This window comes from Thamnophis sirtalis, unplaced genomic scaffold (assembly GCF_051295495.1).
Source record: "Thamnophis sirtalis isolate CommonGarterSnake01/CBP01778 unplaced genomic scaffold, rThaSir2_p1.2 scaffold_3, whole genome shotgun sequence".
In the NCBI taxonomy this organism is placed as follows: domain Eukaryota; kingdom Metazoa; phylum Chordata; class Lepidosauria; order Squamata; family Natricidae; genus Thamnophis; species Thamnophis sirtalis.
Window position 1 is genome coordinate 112,419,370 of NW_028261383.1, and position 19,670 is coordinate 112,439,039.

General features: G+C 45.4%; 1 protein-coding gene and 1 long non-coding RNA gene across 4 annotated transcripts in view; both read left to right on the forward strand.

The window, feature by feature from the left end:
• LOC148048109 (uncharacterized) overlaps window positions 1–15,867 on the forward strand; it is a 74,469-nt gene extending 58,602 nt beyond the window's left edge. Inside the window, exon 2 of the long non-coding RNA XR_015695977.1 lies at window positions 15,632–15,867. This is a non-coding gene — a long non-coding RNA (uncharacterized LOC148048109). The remainder of the gene's footprint in view (window positions 1–15,631) is intronic.
• Window positions 15,868–18,617: 2,750 nt separating this feature from the next.
• The window catches only part of EVI5L (ecotropic viral integration site 5 like), a 49,471-nt gene continuing 48,418 nt past the window's right edge, over window positions 18,618–19,670 (forward strand). For all 3 annotated transcript variants that reach the window (XM_014063721.2, XM_087709712.1, XM_014063722.2), the window contains exon 1: window positions 18,618–18,829. The gene's annotated coding sequence lies outside the window, so the exon portion shown is untranslated. The remainder of the gene's footprint in view (window positions 18,830–19,670) is intronic.

Consider the following 19,670-nt stretch of genomic DNA (forward strand, 5'->3'; position numbering starts at 1 on the left):
TGTATTTCTTATTTTCGACAGTATGTATATCTCTATCTATAAACTAATAAATGATGGAATTGTGTTGATTGGGATTAGTGAATATCTTGTAAAAAAAATCAACATTACACATGAATGTACAAATCTGCTACAATGAAATTGATGAAGACATCAAAGAATGCCATGGCAAACTGTAAAATGAACTAGATGCCACATCAAGAAGAAAAAGTTATTTGGAAAAACAGAAATTGAAGCAAAGATGGAAACTAGAATGATAGCAAGATTTGGATTGGATAAACATAGTCATGAAGAAGAAAAGCAAACTATTTGTTCATTGGCTACATTTCTTCAATATAAACTACAGATTCAGTACATAGGCATCATCTGATAACAGAATCAAGCAAACTACACAAACTCTTATTGTTTGAGTTCTGACTTTCCTATAAGTGGTTTATATGTTGGCAGCTATATGCTGGAATTGGATGTTGACTTATTCCTTATTATATGGTCTGTCGTGATAATATGTCTGGATACTCACTGGGGTAGAGAAGCTGTTTTATTGAAATCAATGGGAAGAAAACTCTTACAGCTTGGCTCTGAATTAAAGGAGTATAAATGATGTCATAAGTATGTTCTATTCTCTGTGTCCCTGTTTCAGCTCCATTGTGGGCACACATAAGGTAGACATTCCCCTCGCGCATACATGCTACTCATTCCCGATTCTAGGGGGCGGTGCTCATCTCCATTTCAAAGCTGAAGAGCCAGGGCTGTCCAAAGACGTCTCCATGGTCATGTGGATGGCATGACTAAATGTTGAAGGCACATGGAACACTGTTATCGTCCCACCAAAGGTGATTCCTATTTTTTTACTTGCATTTTTACATGATTTTGAACTGCTAGGTTGGCAGAAGCTGGGACAAGTAATGGGAGCTCACTCCGTTACACAGCGCTAGGGATTCGAATCGCCAAACTGCTGACCTTTCTGATTGACAAGCCCAGCATCTTAGCTACTGAGCCACCGCATCCCCAGGCACACATAGTGAGTCCCTAAAAAGAAGATGAGATGTGAATGGATAATTGAATGAAAGAAAAGGATTTTGCATGACTCTCAGCCATGTCTCAAATATGGAACAGCACTTTTACTTAGAAATCATAGCTGAGACAGGATACGCAACACTGACTTGAAATATTTCCCAGGGTCATTCAAGTATAGTTGTGCTGAAATCAGAATATGGATTCAAGGCTTTGCAATGCTTCAACAATGGATGGGTAATGCTAAGAAGTTTCTAGTGGAGATTCTGCCAAAGTCATTGTTGCCTAACAGGGGAATGTAGTAAATGTCTTTGAAAGTTTATAGGGCTTTTATAGAAAGGAAATAACAAAACTTATGGGTAGATTGCTCTATCTGATATTGAAACAGTTAAATTATTGCTTATAAAAGTAATGATAGTACATGCAAAGAAGGTAATAAAAAGGTTCTCCTTTATGCACTGTAAATATGAAAGCAAAAAGAGTTAAACTGATTTGGGAAAAGGGTTGTAGTCCCTAGTATCTGTAAACAGCTTGCTAAAATTATTAGTATTTCTCTGATTTGAGACAGAGTAAGAATTTGCTTAAAGCCTCACAATGAATCCATGCCAAAGATAGGAGTCAAGCAAGAATCTTCAAGTCCAACTTGGTTCTAATTGGTTTGGCAGAGATTAGATACCAGAAGAGCTGAACTACATTTCTCTGAGCTACAGCTATTAGGAAGTGTGGTGCACCATCTACAGGGTACTGATAGCTAACTACATTTGAGTGACTTGATTCTGATAAAATTCTTTGATGGTATCATATTAGTTTATTTTAATTTCCCACAAGTCTCTTGTATACAGACATTACTAAGGGTAGCAATTGAGAAGATGCTCAATTGTTGTCTCTCCTAACAGCTGTCATTTCACAGCTGCCCATTGTTAAGTGCAAGAATGTGATTGGGCAGCTCAATTCCGTAGTACTTCATGAATGCCTCCATAGGAAACAAATATTGTGACTCAACGGTGTTGAATCAGAAAAGCCATTGCTTGAATAGTATCCAAAGTAGATATTTATGTTCTGCCAAATGGCTTTTTCTTCTACCTAGTAAAGATGCATTAATTTCTATGTCTATGTTTAAATTTGGTTCTCTTCCAGAAGTAAAAGAAGACTAGCTTCCAACTTTCAAAAGCAAGTTGTACTTGGTGAAGAACCTTCAATCGATAGCTGACTGTTGTGGCCCAGCAGGATCCAGTTGAGCTGCTGATGGACTCAGATAGCGAGGAACCATATGAGTTTGCCATGGAAGATATGGAGGACCCTGGGTAGGGTTCAGACTCAGAGCAGGAACCAGAGAGACTGGTAGGCCAGCAGGAGGCGCCTGAGGCATGGAGCAATGGGGAAGATGAGAGAGAGTTTGTCTCTGATGCTAGAGTGCATCAAGCTGAGAAACGGAAGCAGCAACTCCATAGGCAGTCTCATAGATGATAATTACGCACAGGTGGTTGTACCTGGGCCCCTCCCAAGAGGGTTTATAAGGAAGGGCGTTGGGAGGGGACATTTGTAGGAAAAAAATGTTCGAACTACTCTTGAAGAAATCTGATTTCTAGTCGTGTCTTGTGGAATTATCTGCATTGCTTTCTTGGAGCTTCTGGGTTGCTGCCAACCAATTATCTTGAATGTGAGTTTGCCTGGGCCTTCAGCCAAAGGACTGGTTATCGCATTCATTAAATAGTGACAAACAGTGAAGCCTGTGTTCTGGTTTATTCACAGGCCGTGGTGGTGGTCAGAACAGTTTGTTTCCTGCCCTAAAACAAAAGCTGTAAATATAATCACCATGGAGCAGCTACATGCCGAAAACGCCCAACTTGCACAGCAGTTGGCCTTGCTGGCTGGCCAGATAGCTCAGCTTCAAGAGCATGCTACCCCCCCCCCACCCCCACCTCGGAGGAAATGTCCTGTTGCTGTGCTGGATAAGTTTGACGGCAACCAAACCAGTTTCCCGCTTTCTTGGGACAATGCCAGCTCTTTATCAGTCTGAGAGTGGAGGACTTTCCCACTAACCGGGCTAAAGTGGGGTTTATCATCAGCTTACTCTCAGACTCTGAAGCTTGTTGGGCTATTCCTTTGTTGACCCAGGCTAGCCCTTTGCTGGACGATTTCAGGGGGTTTTGTGATCACTTCAGACTCATGTATGAGGACCCCATTAAGGAGAAAACAGCCACAAGATGTCTCAAGACACTGCAGCAGGGCTGGGGCTCCTTGCAGTACTATGTCAGTGAATTCCGGCTTCTTAGCCAAGATTCAGCCTGGAATGAGGCAGCCCTCATGGACACTTTTCGGGCCTGCACTTCCCTGTGGTTCTGGGCTTTGCCTGGCTGTGAGCGCATGACCCCCAAATTTATTGGTCCCAGAACCTGGTCATGTTCCCGTCCCTGCAATGTGTCCACCACGCCCGTCACATCTGTGCAGGCCAAGTGCTACGTTCACCCAGGGTGTCCTTGCCACCGGACTTAGCGGAGTTCGCAGACGTCTTCAGTGAACAGAAGGCAGACCAATTGCCACCACACTGGCCTTATGACTGCCCCATTGACTTGGTACTGGACGCAAAATTCCCTATGGGTCACCTCTACTGTATAGAGGTGATGATTCCAATCACCTCTATACAGTATCACTGTATAGTGCGGAAGAGGTGATTGGAATCATCCTCATTATTATATTTCCCCAGAGAGGAAAATATATTTTCTGTATCAAGTACAAAAGTAACTTGGGTCAGTCAGCAAAATTTCTTGGATTGGTTCTCACCAGCTAGAGGTTTCTGTGCTTATTACACAAGAAAGATTCTGCAGAATCATTGAAATGGTATATTAATAGATACACCAAAGGTGTATGAAAAAGGGATAGAAATCCTTATAGCTATGAAAGAGAGAACAGAAAACAATTGTTTAATAACTTTTGGCTCATTTGGTTTAGTAAAGGAGTATCATCTCATTGGAATGTTTCAATATTCTATGATTTGACATTTCATAACTCTTGAAATAAAATTAGAATAGTGGTGTTTGGATTCCATATCATGCTCTGAGCAAGGTAAAGGTAAAGGTAACACATATGTGCTAGTCATTCCCGACTGTAGGGGGCGGTGCTCATCTCCGTTTCAAAGCCAAAGAGCCAGCACTGTCCGAAGATGTCTCCGTGGTCATGTGGCCAGCATGACAAAATGGCAAAGGTGCATGGAACGCTGTTACCTTCCCATCAAAGGTGGCCCCTATTTTTCTACTTGCATTTTTGCATGCTTTCAAACTTCTAGGTTGGCAGAATCTGGGACAAGTAATGGAAGCTCACTCCATTATGTGGCACCAGGGATTAGAACTGCTGAATTGCCAACTTTTCTGATTGACAAGATCAGGGTCTTAGCCACTGAGCCACCACAAATCTTGCTCTGAGCAAAGCAAACAGTAAAAGAAGAGACTTTCTTCCTGTTTTCCCTAAGCTGGTGCCAGCCAGAGGTATCAGTATTAAGTCCCGTAATTTCTAGCCAACTTGCAAGTTGACACTGAATGAAATTTGAGGAAACTTTTCTAATCGTCAGAATGCTCTGCTTTGTGAGCTTTTTTTCTGAAGTATGTTTTTAATCACTAATAGTTGATTTCAAATTTTAATTAGATGCTATAATTACTATTTTCATGAAGCAGAAGGAGAGGAACAATGATATATTTTGGATATTTTTAACTGATACAGCCTCTTTTGCAGAATACAATTTGGTGCAGTAACAAGACCACCTAAGAGATTAAGTCTCTTTCCCATTCACATCTTTATTGTCCTGTATGTATATTTGTTATTCTTCATTCTTATTTATAATTATAAATTATGCTGGCATAATTCCAATGATGAAATTGATCTACAGCACTAATGTATCTTAATGCTCATCTTAGGATATATTGCAAAGTCATTTTCAGAATCTTGAGCCACTCCCACCAACACAAATTTCAAAATAGTGTCATATTTGGAGTCTATTCCTGGAATGACTATTTTCACAGATGAAAAAATAAGTTTATAAATAAGAGTAAATAAAATACAAACTATGCCCAAGGCTATGGCTTACTCCCAAAAATACTATAGCCTGGTTTTAAAGAAGATAGATATACCAGTATTGAGTTGTTAATGTAAGTTGTGAATGTAACATCCATAGTTACTGCTGTGCAGAAAGAGATGGCAAAACCCATCTGCCGTGCAACTTCATAGTATGCAGAATACACTACAATAGCGATTGAGCAATACACACTGCTCAAAACTTACAGGAAATGGAAACTTAAAGGGGAGACATCCCAAACATGCTTTTTCAAGGACAACTGGACTTTCTTGTTTTTCTTTGAAGACATTTCACTTCTCATCCAAGAAGCTTATTCAGCCCTGGCTGGTTTTAGTGGGGAATGGAAGGGTGTATATTCCTTGCAGATAGCTTGGTCAATTGCATTCTTTCAGAGAGCTGTTGAGGCCACTTGGAGGTTTATCTGTGTCCTCGGGGTCAGCTGAGTGGTGCAAATGGGTCTGACTCTGGAGCAGGGACGTGCAGTCACTAGAGGCAAGGGAGGCGGAGCCTCACCAGTCTCCTCAGGAAAAAGAAATAAATTTAAATATTTTTTTAAAATAATTAAAGCCAAGATAGTTGTTACCAGATTCCAGGTCACAGTGGCTTGGTATCTGCTTAGCAGGAGGCGAGAGAACTTGGGGCCTCCTTTCCATAAGGAATTTTTCGCCTTCGAAAAGTTAAGAAAGAGTTAAAAGGCAAAAAAGTTCAGATGCAAAAGAGGCACTAATTCTCCCGCCTCCTGATCTGGAAGCAGCGAATCATGTCTTCTTGAGCATGCTTACGTTGGGCGGGTTATTTCGGAGGGCGTGCTTCAGAGGAGAGAGGAGTGGGGGAGAAGGAGGAGGTTCGCTCTTTGCTGCAGACCTGGGCGCTTGGCGGCTCCCGTGATGCAAAGTGCCCTGCCGCCCGCCCACCTGCCCGCCTGCTGCCCCGGCCTGCTTCTCCAGGCTCCGCCGCTGGAAGTCCCGGATCGCCTCTGGGGGAAGGCTGGGTGAGAAGTGGAGCGAAGCTTCTCCGTGCACTACACAGAGGCTCTCACAGGAGCGTGTGCCAGCGGCCGGCGGCCCGGAGCGGCCCCGGCTGCGAGACAAGCGGCAGCGGCTGCTTTAAGTACTGCCTTGTCTCGCAGCCGGGGCCGCTCCGGGCCGGCGGCCGCTGGCACGCGCTCCTGTGAGAGCCTCTGTGTAGTGCCGGGAGGCCGCGGAGAAGCTTCGCTCCGCTTCTCACCCAGCCTTCCCCCAGAGGCGATCCGGGACTTCCAGCGGCGGAGCTTGGAGAAGCAGCGGCTGCAGGCCGGGGCAGCGGGTGGGCGGCGGCATCGGGGGGCAGGGCACTTTGCATCGCGGGAGCCACCAAGTGCCTTCTGCTGCAGACCCGGGCGCTTGGCTGCTCCCGCGATGCAAATTCCCCCCCCCTGCCGAGGCTGACCGCTGCCCTGCTTCGCTGCTTCGCTGCTTCGCAAAAGGATGCCCAGCTGAGCCTCACCAGGTATAAACCTCACCGCACGTCACTGCTCTGGAGGCTTCTTGGAACTGCTGAAAGGATGGTGCTATAGACTGGAGATAGATGATGTCGTAACCCCCCCCCCCTTTGTTGAGAGAGATTTGTTCAATTTTGATATAGATAGCCTCTTTGATCCCTCTTTCAAACCAGCGGTTCTGTCAATCCAAACCAGCAGTCCATCTGTGTTTAAAAAACACAGGCCATTCTTTTGAAGATAGCAAAGTTTACATTTTAGACAGAGAGGACCACCTCTCTCCCAACAGAGGGGGAGGGATAGGATATCATCTATATCCAGTCTACAACACATATCTTTCAGCAGTTCCAAAAAGGTTCCATACCCATTTTCACTACTCAGGTGATCCTGAGGATAAAGATAAACCTCTAAGTTTACAAACCGAAGCCAAAATATGCAAATGACCAGCTGTCTGCAAGGAATATACACCCTTCCATTCCCCACTAACCAGCCAGAGCTGAAGAAGCTTCTTGGATGAGAAGAGAAATGTCTTCAAAGAAAAACAAGAAAGTCCAGTTGCCTCTTGAAAAACAACTTTGGGACAACCATGACCTGGAGAATCTTTATAGACATTAAAGGGGAAACAGGTTGTGAGTCAAAATATCTATGCAAATCTGTTGATAACAACTTTTATATGCTAAGCAAACCATTTAGCATTTGTACTGTTTTAGCACTAATGATAAAGAGGAAGTCTACAAGTTATTAAAATACAAAAGGACCAGCAAGATTTTTTGTTATTTTATTTTAAAGCTAGCTGTTGTGCTGGCATATATGTGTACTTCAGTGCTTGAACTTTGCATATATAATTTTAACTTTATTTGTATAGATATATTCTTATACCAAGAATGTATAAAGATTGATGTCAGTCCCACTAAGCAGACTTGACCAGGAAATCAATTGCATAAGAAGCTAAAACTACTTTTCTTGGGATTGGCTATAATAACAGAATTTTGAAAGATGAAACATGCTGTATCTCCTCCTCCTTCCTATAGTTCAGCAAATTTGGAAAATGTCTGCCTTAGCCACTTCCAAATGTTACCTTGTTGCTCTACCAGTTTTTAAAAATATTTTGCCTGGATAATGTTTCTTGCATATTTCTATGAAGATTGTATTTCTTATTTTCGACAGTATGTATATCTCTATCTATAAACTAATAAATGATGGAATTGTGTTGATTGGGATTAGTGAATATCTTGTAAAAAAATCAACATTACACATCAATGTACAAATCTGCTACAATGAAATTGATGAAGACATCAAAGAATGCCATGGCAAACTGTAAAATGAACTAGATGCCACATCAAGAAGAAAAAGTTATTTGGAAAAACAGAAATTGAAGCAAAGATGGAAACTAGAATGATAGCAAGATTTGGATTGGATAAACATAGTCATGAAGAAGAAAAGCAAACTATTTGTTCATTGGCTACATTTCTTCAATATAAACTACAGATTCAGTACATAGGCATCATCTGATAACAGAATCAAGCAAACTACACAAACTCTTATTGTTTGAGTTCTGACTTTCCTATAAGCGGTTTATATGTTGGCAGCTATATGCTGGAATTGGATGTTGACTTATTCCTTATTATATGGTCTGTCGTGATAATATGTCTGGATACTCACTGGGGTAGAGAAGCTGTTTTATTGAAATCAATGGGAAGAAAACTCTTACAGCTTGGCTCTGAATTAAAGGAGTATAAATGATGTCATAAGTATGTTCTATTCTCTGTGTCCCTGTTTCAGCTCCATTGTGGGCACACATAAGGTAGACATTCCCCTCGCGCATACATGCTACTCATTCCCGATTCTAGGGGGCGGTGCTCATCTCCATTTCAAAGCTGAAGAGCCAGGGCTGTCCAAAGACGTCTCCATGGTCATGTGGATGGCATGACTAAATGTTGAAGGCACACGGAACACTGTTATCGTCCCACCAAAGGTGATTCCTATTTTTTTACTTGCATTTTTACATGCTTTTGAACTGCTAGGTTGGCAGAAGCTGGGACAAGTAATGGGAGCTCACTCCGTTACACAGCGCTAGGGATTCGAATCGCCAAACTGCTGACCTTTCTGATTGACAAGCCCAGCATCTTAGCTACTGAGCCACCGCATCCCCAGGCACACATAGTGAGTCCCTAAAAAGAAGATGAGATGTGAATGGATAATTGAATGAAAGAAAAGGATTTTGCATGACTCTCAGCCATGTCTCAAATATGGAACAGCACTTTTACTTAGAAATCATAGCTGAGACAGGATACGCAACACTGACTTGAAATATTTCCCAGGGTCATTCAAGTATAGTTGTGCTGAAATCAGAATACGGATTCAAGGCTTTGCAATGCTTCAACAATGGATGGGTAATGCTAAGAAGTTTCTAGTGGAGATTCTGCCAAAGTCATTGTTGCCTAACAGGGGAATGTAGTAAATGTCTTTGAAAGTTTATAGGGCTTTTATAGAAAGGAAATAACAAAACTTATGGGTAGATTGCTCTATCTGATATTGAAACAGTTAAATTATTGCTTATAAAAGTAATGATAGTACATGCAAAGAAGGTAATAAAAAAGGTTCTCCTTTATGCACTGTAAATATGAAAGCAAAAAGAGTTAAACTGATTTGGGAAAAGGGTTGTAGTCCCTAGTATCTGTAAACAGCTTGCTAAAATTATTAGTATTTCTCTGATTTGAGACAGAGTAAGAATTTGCTTAAAGCCTCACAATGAATCCATGCCAAAGATAGGAGTCAAGCAAGAATCTTCAAGTCCAACTTGGTTCTAATTGGTTTGGCAGAGATTAGATACCAGAAGAGCTGAACTACATTTCTCTGAGCTACAGCTATTAGGAAGTGTGGTGCACCATCTACAGGGTACTGATAGCTAACTACATTTGAGTGACTTGATTCTGATAAAATTCTTTGATGGTATCATATTAGTTTATTTTAATTTCCCACAAGTCTCTTGTATACAGACATTACTAAGGGTAGCAATTGAGAAGATGCTCAATTGTTGTCTCTCCTAACAGCTGTCATTTCACAGCTGCCCATTGTTAAGTGCAAGAATGTGATTGGGCAGCTCTATTCCATAGTACTTCATGAATGCCTCCATAGGAAACAAATATTGTGACTTAACGGCGTTGAATCAGAAAAGCCATTGCTTGAATAGTATCCAAAGTAGATATTTATGTTCTGCCAAATGGCTTTTTCTTCTACCTAGTAAAGATGCATTAATTTCTATATCTATGTTTAAATTTGGTTCTCTTCCAGAAGTAAAAAAAGACTAGCTTCCAACAGTGGGCACAAGGGAGCTCTTTCAAAAGCAAGTTGTACTTGGTGAAGAACCTTCAATCGATAGCTGACTGTTGTGGTCCAGCAGGATCCAGTTGAGCTGCTGATGGACTCGGATAGCGAGCAACCATATGAGTTCGCCATGGAAGATGTGGAGGACCCTGGGTAGGGTTCAGACTCAGAGCAGGCACCAGAGAGACTGGTAGGCCAGCAGGAGGCGCCTGAGGCATGGAGCAGTGGGGAAGATCAGAGAGAGTTTGTCTCTGATGCTAGAGTACATCAAGCTGAGAAACGGAAGCAGCAACTCCATAGGCAGTCTCATAGATGATAATTACGTACAGGTGGTTGTACCTGGGCCCCTCCCAAGAGGGTTTATAAGGAAGGGCGTTGGGAGGGGACATTTGCAGGAAAAAACTGTTCGAACTACTCTTGAAGAAATCTGATTTCTAGTCGTGTCTTGTGGAATTATCTGCATTGCTTTCTTGGAGCTTCTAGGTTGCTGCCAACCAATTATCTTGAATGTGAGTTTGCCTGGGCCTTCAGCCAAAGGACTGGTTATCGCATTCATTAAATAGTGGCAAACAGTGAAGCCTGTGTTCTGGTTTATTCACAGGCCATGGTGGTGGTGGTGGTCAGAACAGTTTGTTTCCTGCCCTAAAACAAAAGCTGTAAATATCATCACCATGGAGCAGCTACATGCCGAAAACGCCCAACTTGCACAGCAGTTGGCCTTGCTGGCTGGCCAGATAGCTCAGCTTCAAGAGCATGCTACCCCCCCCCCACCTCAGAGGAAATGTCCTGTTGCTGTGCCGGATAAGTTTGACGGCAACCAAACCAGTTTCCCGCTTTCTTGGGACAATGCCAGCTCTTTATCAGTCTGAGAGTGGAGGACTTTCCCACTAACCGGGCTAAAGTGGGGTTTATCATCAGCTTACTCTCAGGTTCTGAAGCTTGTTGGGCTATTCCTTTGTTGACCCAGGCTAGCCCTTTGCTGGACGATTTCAGGGGGTTTTGTGATCACCTCAGACTCATGTATGAGGACCCCATTAAGGAGAAAACAGCCACAAGACGTCTCAAGACACTGCAGCAGGGCTGGGGCTCCTTGCAGTACTATGTCAGTGAATTCCGGCTTCTTAGCCAAGATTCAGCCTGGAATGAGGCAGCCCTCATGGACACTTTTTGGGCCTGCACTTCCCCGTGGTTCTTGGCTTCGCCTGGCTGTGAGCGCACGACCCCCAAATTTATTGGTCCCAGAACCTAGTCATGTTCCCATCCCTGCAATGTGTCCACCATGCCCGTCACATCTGTGCAGGCCAGGTGCTACGTTCACCCAGGGTGTCCTTGCCACCGGACTTAGCGGAGTTCGCAGACGTCTTCAGTGAACAGAAGGCAGACCAATTGCCACCACACTGGCCTTATGACTGCCCCATTGACTTGGTACCGGACGCAAAATTCCCTATGGGTCTCCTCTACTCCATGTCCGAGCCGGAGTTGGCCACATTGTGGGACTTTCTGGACAAGAACCTCGCCCGGGGTTTTATCCGGCCCTCGTCTTCGCCACTGTCTGCCTCGGTCTTGTTTGTCAAGAAGAAGACCGGGGATCTGAGACTCTGCTGTGATTACCGTCACTTGAATGCGATCATGGTGTGCAACTGTTACCCTCTGCCTCTGATTCCTGAGTTGCTGGAGCGGCTTCGGAAGGAAACGGTGTTCACAAAACTGGACTTGCGTGGCACCTATAATCTGGTCCGAATCCGGCCAGGGGACAAATGGAAGACGGCCTTCGGCACTCAGTACAGACATTTTGAGTACACAGTCATGCCATTTGGATTGACCAATGCCCCGGCCGTCTTCCAGCATTTTATGAATGATATCTTCCGGGACCTTTTGGACCAGTTTGTCATCATCTACCTGGGTGACATTTTGATTTACTCGGCTTCTCAGGAGGATCATCGGCAGCACCTACGTCTGGTCCTGCAACGACTTCGGGAGCATCGTCTGTAAGCGAAGCTGGAGAAGTGTCAGTTCTAGCAGACTACCATCGAGTTCCTGGGGCACCATATCTCCCCTGAAGGAATTGTGATGGAGCCAGGCAAGGTAGAGTCTTTGCGCAGTTGGCACCTTCCTCGGCGAGTGAAGGATGTCCAACGACTCCTCAGGTTTGCCAACTATTACTGGACCTTCATCCCCAGCTTCATTTCCCTGACCACACCCCTCAGTTGGCTCCTGCAGAAGAAAGTACCATTTTGCTGGGGGCCTACGGAGCAACACGCGTTCGAGGCCCTGAGGCACGCCTTCATGAAGGAGCCGATCTTGAAACACCCTGATCCCCATCGTTCACTTGTGGTGGAGGCAGATGCGTCAGATATCGCGGTGGGCGCGGTGTTACTGCAGGCTCACGCCCCTGGTGGCACCCTTTTCCCTTGCGCTTTCTTTTTGCGGAAACTCAATCCTTTCGAGTGCAATTACACCATCTGGGAGAAGGTGTTGCTGACCATTAAGGTGGCATTTGAGGCCTGGAGGCCTCACCTGGAGGGGGCCAGGCATCGTCGAGGTCCGGACAGACCATAGGAATCTAGAGTTCCTGAAAACAGCGCACAAGTTGAACCAGTGCCAGATCTGGTGGTCCCTGTTCTTTGCCCAGTTCAACTTCAGAGTAACCTACATCCCGAGTGCGTGCAACCAAAGGGCAGATGCCCTATCCCGGAAACCTGAATACTCTTCCACTGCAGACCCGCTTCCACCCCGGACACTTTTGCCTGTCGAATCCTTTGCTGCAGAGTTCATGAGCCTGTGGATTTACGGCCTCAGATACAGGACGTGCAGCGGCACGATGAGTGGGTGGAGCAACGGAAGGCAGAGGTAGGGCTGGCCTCCCTGTGGACTTTCTATGATGACCTCTTGAGTTACCAGGACAGGCTCTATGTGCCCCTGGGCCCCCTCCAGGGCCTTATTCTCTCCCAGTTCCATGACAATCCAGCGGCGGGACATTTTGGCCTTTTCAAGACTTTGAACCTGATCTCCCGTACCTTCTGGTGGCCCCGCTTACGACACGACATACAGACGTATGTCTCCTCTTGTGTACAGTGTTGGGAGGCCAAGTCAGCAACAGGAGCTCCTCCAGGCCTGCTTCAGCCATTGCTGACCCTGGACAGATCCTGGGGACCTGTGTCCATGGACTTTCTGACAGAATTACCTCTGTCTTCAGGGTTTACCACGGTCCTCGTGGTGGTGGACATGCTTACGAAAATGGCACATTACATTCCGTGTCGGAGATTGCCGACAGCCCACGCCACTGCCCGCATGTTCATCCAGCATGTCTTCCGGCTGCACCGCCCACCTGATCGCGTTGTGTCGGACCATGGGACGCAATTCATGGCCCAGTTCTGGAAAGGGCTGATGGAGGCTCTGGGCGTCCAGGTTTGTTTGTCCTTGACGCACCATCCTGAAACTGACGGGGAATGGAGAAGGTGATAGGGATCTTGGAGCAGTACCTGCACTGCTTCGTGAATCAGCAGCAAAACAACTGGGCAGACTACCTGGCCGTGGCGGAGTTTACATTTAACAACTCGCAACACACCTCACGTGGATGACGCCCCTCCTGGCTAACGTTGGGTATCATCCTCACTTCTTTCCTCTTACTCCAGTCGACTCCCCGGTCCCCACAGTGCAGGACTTCCTCTCAGAGCTCCAGGCGGCACACCAGATGGTGCACTGCTATCTGACTCAAGCCAAAGAGGACTACAAGAGGGTGGGGGATAGGCCTCGGCATGCGGTGCCGGAGTAAGCTGTGAGAGATTGCATTTGGCTGTCCACGCGGCACCTTCTGTCCCACCCTCCAGCTAAGAAGTTGGACCACTGGTACCTTGGGCCATTCCTGGCGGAGGCCGTTATCAACCCAGTGGCCTATCACCTCACCCTGCCACGTTCGATGCGAGTGCACCCAGTGTTCCATTGCTCACTCCTGGTCCCTGAGTGGTCGGCTTGTCCTCTCCGCCCACTGTCTTTACCCCAGCCATCACTGCATGAGGTGGAGAAGCAGTTGACACATGAAATGGCCCAGATCCAGGACTCGAGATGGCTAAAGGGATGATGCCAGTACTTGGTGGACTGGAAGGACGAGGGGCCGGACGGGGGGACTTGGGCCAATGCGACGGATGTGCACGCCCCCGTTTTAGTGCGAGCCTACCATGTACAATATCCCTCAAGGCCGCACCCCAAGCATGAGACCCAGGGGAAGGGCCCTGCGGTGAGGGATAGTGTTGTGGCCCAGCAGGATCCGGTTGAGCTGCTGATGGACTCGGATAGCGAGCAACCATATGAGTCTGCCATGGAAGATGTGGAGGACCCTGGACAGGGTTCAGACTCAGAGCAGGCACCAGAGAGACTGGTAGGCCATCAGGAGGCGCCTGAGGCATGGAGCAGTGGGGAAGATCAGAGAGAGTTTGTCTCTGATGCTACAGTGGCGTCGAGCTGAGAAACGGAAGCAGCAACTCTGTAGGCAGTCTCATAGACGATAATTACACATAGGTGGTTGTGCCTGGGCCCCTCCCAAGAGGGTTTATAAGGAAGGGCATTGGGAGGGGACATTTGCAGGAAAAAACTGTTCGAATTACTCTTGAAGAAATCTGTATTCTAGTCGTGTCTTGTGGAATTATCTGCGTTGCTTTCTTGGAGCTTCTGGGTTGCTGCCAACCAATTATCTTGAATGTGAGTTTGCCTGGGCCTTCAGCCAAAGGACTGGTTATCGCATTCATTAAACAGTGGCAAGCAGCCAAGCCTGTGTTCTGGTTTATTCACAGGCCGGGGGGGGGGGGTCAGAACAGCTGACTAACAGGCCATCTTCTTTTGCAGACATAATCGCTAGCATCTTCAGATAAGATGATCAGTTGATGGAGAAAATTATTCCATCTGAGATCCTAGATTGCAAGTGCCCATTGCAGAAAACAATATTAGCCATGGGAACAAAAAACTTTACTGTGGCAGCTTCTTATGTTCCATAACTTTGATTGGAACTATAACCATTTTGCTGGTATGGAATGTATCAGAAGTAGGCATAACTACTCCTGATTATCTTTTGTCACTGGTGCAATCTCATATGCATGTTCTTTGTTTTAGATCTGTGCTTTATATTCACATTTCTTGAAAATCCCTTAGGCTTTTCTCTGAATCCCCACTGACTTATTTTCAGCCTTTCTTAAAATGTGATAGCAATATGAGAGGTGGGTTCCTACCATGTCACACCAGTTCGGTGGAACTGGTAGTGAAAATGGTGACTGGGTCATCGAACCGGTAGGGATGGCATGCTCGCCACACCCCCAAACCAGTTCCCCGGTCGCCATGATATCTTTTTTTCATCTTAATAGCTCTTATAGGCAACTGCGCATGCATGCAGAGCGCACACCAGGGGTACGAGCAAAGCAAGCGCATGCACGCAAAATTGCATGCGCACCAAACTGGCAGTAATACCGGAAGAAACCCACCCCTGAGCCATATGTGAATATATTACTTAATTTAACAATATTTTGCAGGACTTAAAAAATACATTCATACCTCTCCCTTTTGGAATCCTAATGACACCTTTTCTGTTATTCCTGTATGTGGAGAAAAGGCATCCTATTTTGTCATACAGACACAAATACTTTTGCTTGGAGCCTTTGCTAGACTTTTAAAGTGTTTAAAAAGTGAGGTTTGATAAACCTGGTGTTGATAGAGGCTCTGCTGCAATTGGGAGCTTAATGACTTTCCTTGTCTCCTAGGTCTCCTTGCAAGGAGCAGATATATGGAGCAGAAGCAGCTGATCTCTCAAACTGTGCAAGTTCACCACCAGTTCATCAGTTTTGGCTGAAGTACATTTCTCCTTCAAAGATGTGTCATTTCACCATTCCTTACCTGGAAGTCAATATTTTAGTACTGAGAATTCCTCTCTCTCTCTGAGATGCATAGTTCAAAAATATGTAAAAAAAGTAAATAAATACTAACATTTGGCTCCAACTTTCATCATGGCAATGTTTTCATCCCTACACATCTATACTCACAACCTTGCAGAAATGCTTGATAACATCAACATTTACATTAGTGCCTTATGTAACCCAATTAATTATCCTGCTAAAAGCTGTTCTGATAAAATCTGTTCAGGTAACTGACAATGTCTCAGTTCTGAAGCATGTAACTTTCTTGCATTTAGCAAAACAAACAGAGTGTAGCCAGATAGTTTGGAATGAGCTGTTCTACAATTTTCCCAACCTGGTGATCTCCAGATGGGTTGAGTATCACTCCACCATCCTCAACCAACATAGCTGCTGGTTGCACGGCCTGGGGAGAATGAAGTCGTAGTCCAGTTGAGCTGGAAAGCAGAAAACTGGAGAACCTGTTTTGGATTGCTACTCTGGTAATCTGGCTGGGCATATATTTGTAAATAAACCAGATTGTGGCACCCAAGTGTGTGTCAACACACTGTATATACCAGCTTACCCAAAAAAGTGAGTATGTTGGAGATAAAGCTGCTGTAGTTGAGCCTGTGCAGTGGCATATTGGGCAAAGTGTGCTAAAAACAGATATACAATCTTTATCAGGAAATGTTGCATGCAACACAAGACAGATTGGTAACTAAATTTACACAGTTTTTAGATTAAAAAATATAAGAAAATCTCAACTGATTCATGCTCAGAGCCTTACAGATCCCTTGCATCCTGGACATAAATTGTTTCAACTCCTACCCTCAAAACGATGCTATAGAGCATTGCACACCAAGAAAACTAGACACAGGAACAGTTTTCCCCAACCACCATCACTCTGCTAAGCAAATAATTCCCTCACCACTGTCGAACTATTCACTAAGGCTGCCTTACTAGTACTATTAGTCTTCTCATTCTTCCTATCACCCATCTCCTTCCACTTATGACTGTAGGACTGTAATGTTGTTGCTTGTATCATTACAATTTATATTGATATTGTTTCCTAATTGCTTATTTGTACTCTATGACAATCATTAAGTGATAGTCACTTAACCTTATGATTCTTGATCAATGTATCTTGTCTTTTTATATACACTGAGAGTAAATGCACCAAAGGCAATTTCCTTGTGTGTCCAATGACACTTGGCCAATAAAGAATTCCATTCTTACAAATGTAAAGAATTCTATTCTTACAAATGTAATTAAAAGAAATAAAACATAATCAAACAAAAACCATCAAATCAAACTTTTGAGAGATGTATTTTTATTAAGAAGCTGAGATATTTTTTAATATACCAAATAAATAAAATATTTCAAAAACGCTCAAGAAGAAAAAGTGTTCGTTTGGTGTCTGAACTAGTCATTGACTTTTGGAGCTAAAATACATAAGTGTGGCAATTGAGAAGAGTCTTGTGGAAATTTATAGAAAATGGTATTTTAGTATCTTGAACTAGGCACAGAAGTCTGATCCCAGAAGAGAGAAAAATCTGCAGTCTCCTTGCTAGAGACACCAAAGCATTGGGCTTTTTAAAAGCAATTGCGCCTAGTCCATCGACAACCTGGGGGCAGCAGTGGGCCGCAGCTCTGCCAACCTCTTTCCAAAGAGGCTTAGAGCAGCGTTAGAGAACATCCTTCGCCCGTGCAGAAGGTCCTCGTTTCCGTCCCAGCATCATATACAATGCATATATTATACTGGTCAGAGAAGTGTGTGTGTTGGGGGGGGGGGAACTACGCTGGAATTACCCCATCTATTCTACAAAAACCGGAAGGACCGTTAAAGGGCAGCAGATACAGAAAGCAGCTCCTTGCCGTCACTAAAATATCGTTTACGTTTGTGCAGATGTATTACTACAATATATCGCAGGGCTATTATTTATTATTCCACTAGAATATTAATGTATTCTAGTGCATTGCTATAGGAAGGCATTTGCTCCCCCTTCCTTCTTAAGGGTTAATAATCGGTGTATTTCGATATTAATGGAAATGTTTGTTTTTTTTAAATCTCCTGCAAGGAGCGCCCGCACATGAGACTCGACGCAGAGAGAAGGGCGGGGTAATTCTGCAATTTTAGACGTTGGTTTCCTGAAGAAGCGCCCGTTATTAAATCTCATTGGCTGGTCGCTTGTCATTCCCGTAAATTCTTGCAGACGCTGGTAAATCTCCCAGCTGAACTCTCGGGAAACGGGAGTATTTTCCTGCCATCCCACGTCTCGTCCCGGGAATGCTCTCTCCTTTATATTTCGAAATCTGTATCATCCGACTTTTCAAAGATCCCCCTCTTTCTCCCTCAACCCCCCTTTATTTTTTTCCTCAAGGCCGATAGGTTCTGGCTTTATATCCTCTTTCAGTCGCTCCACGTTCCCGCGCCCGTTATTATTTCTGAGCTCAGGGGGGCTAATAACTTTCCCCCGCCCCATTTGCCTTACAAAACCAAGATAGGTGGGAAAAATTGTCTATTGCTGCTTCCCGAGGCCCTATTGGTGGAAGTCGTAAGAGGTGGGGTTAATATTCCCGCCCCTTTTCAGGTTTTCCTTCCTTAATCGCCGCGCCTGGAGCCGCGGGTGGCTTCATGTCCCTTCGCTTTGCTCTGTGAACAGCGGCATCTAAAGGGGCGGGACCAGGATCCGGTGCCTTGGCGAAAGCTGAATCCTTATTGGAGAATGTGGCCAGGTAGGAGGGAACCGAGAGCCCGGGGCCCGGATCCTAATTGGCCAGCCAGAGCAAAGGATGTGGAGCAGAGGGCGGAGTTCGCTGCCCATCAATCGGGGAGTGAATTGGGATTGCCGCGGGAGGCGGCGGCGGCGGTTCCGGTGGTTGGTCGTTTTTTCCGCCGCTGTCCGCAGCAGCTCCGGCTTCTCCATGGCCGCTGCGGTCGCTGGCGCGGTTCTCCCTGCCGGGCCGGCAGTGGGGAAGGCGGTGGCCATGGAGGCCAGGCTCGGAGGCTTAGGACCCCCGCCTCCTTGCGGGGAAGTAGCCGAAATGGCAACGCCGGCCGCGCAGGTAGGAAGGCGAGGACGCCCGGCTTCCCCCTCCCCTTTTTTCCTCTCCCCCCCCCCCCGCGACTTCTGCTGGCTGCAGAGGAATCCCTTTGCTGCAAAGGGGGCGAAAGGCTTCCCTTCTTCCGCCGCCGCTTGCTCTCCATCCCTTCCCTCCCCGTGGAGAAGCCGCTTCTCCTTCTGCCCCTTCACTCTTGTCCTCCGTTCATGCCCGAGGCTAAGGCCTCCGTTTGTCTCCGAGATGCTGGGGCGGGGGGTACTCGGCCTGCCCGGATTGAGACCTCCCGGTTTTGTCTGTAGGCTTCCACGCCTTGCTTGGGAGGTTTCCTTGGGGAAGGGAGAAAGGCCAGGCTTTTCTCCCAGTATATTCATTTTCTTACTCCGAAGGAGGACAAGCAAGCCGCGTTCTACTGAACCCAGTCATTCCCCTGGTCCTCGAAAGGGGGGCATCAGCCTAAAAGGAGGGGTTTCTCATTTCCTGCCCTCTGCCAACTCGGGAATGAGAGCCTTTTTTCCGCTAGTTAGGTCAGTAATTATGATAATCATCAAGCACTTTGGATGTAAAGGGTGTTGCTCCTCCACTGTGTTCAGTTACTTCGTTGCATATATCGTGAAAGCTCTTTTCTAAATGAACATTGGGGCTAAGAAAACGTTGGAGGGTGGCTAAAGTGGGCCCTGTTGATCTGAGGTTTCAGCCTGTTTGCTGGAAAATAAGGTTATCTTAGTAGGTTACCTCTAATATTGGAAAGAATAGGTCCTTCAATACCACTTGTTAGGAAGCATAAGCAAAAATTATGCTCATATCCTGCTTGGGATATACCATTGGTCTCTAAATAACCTTTGTT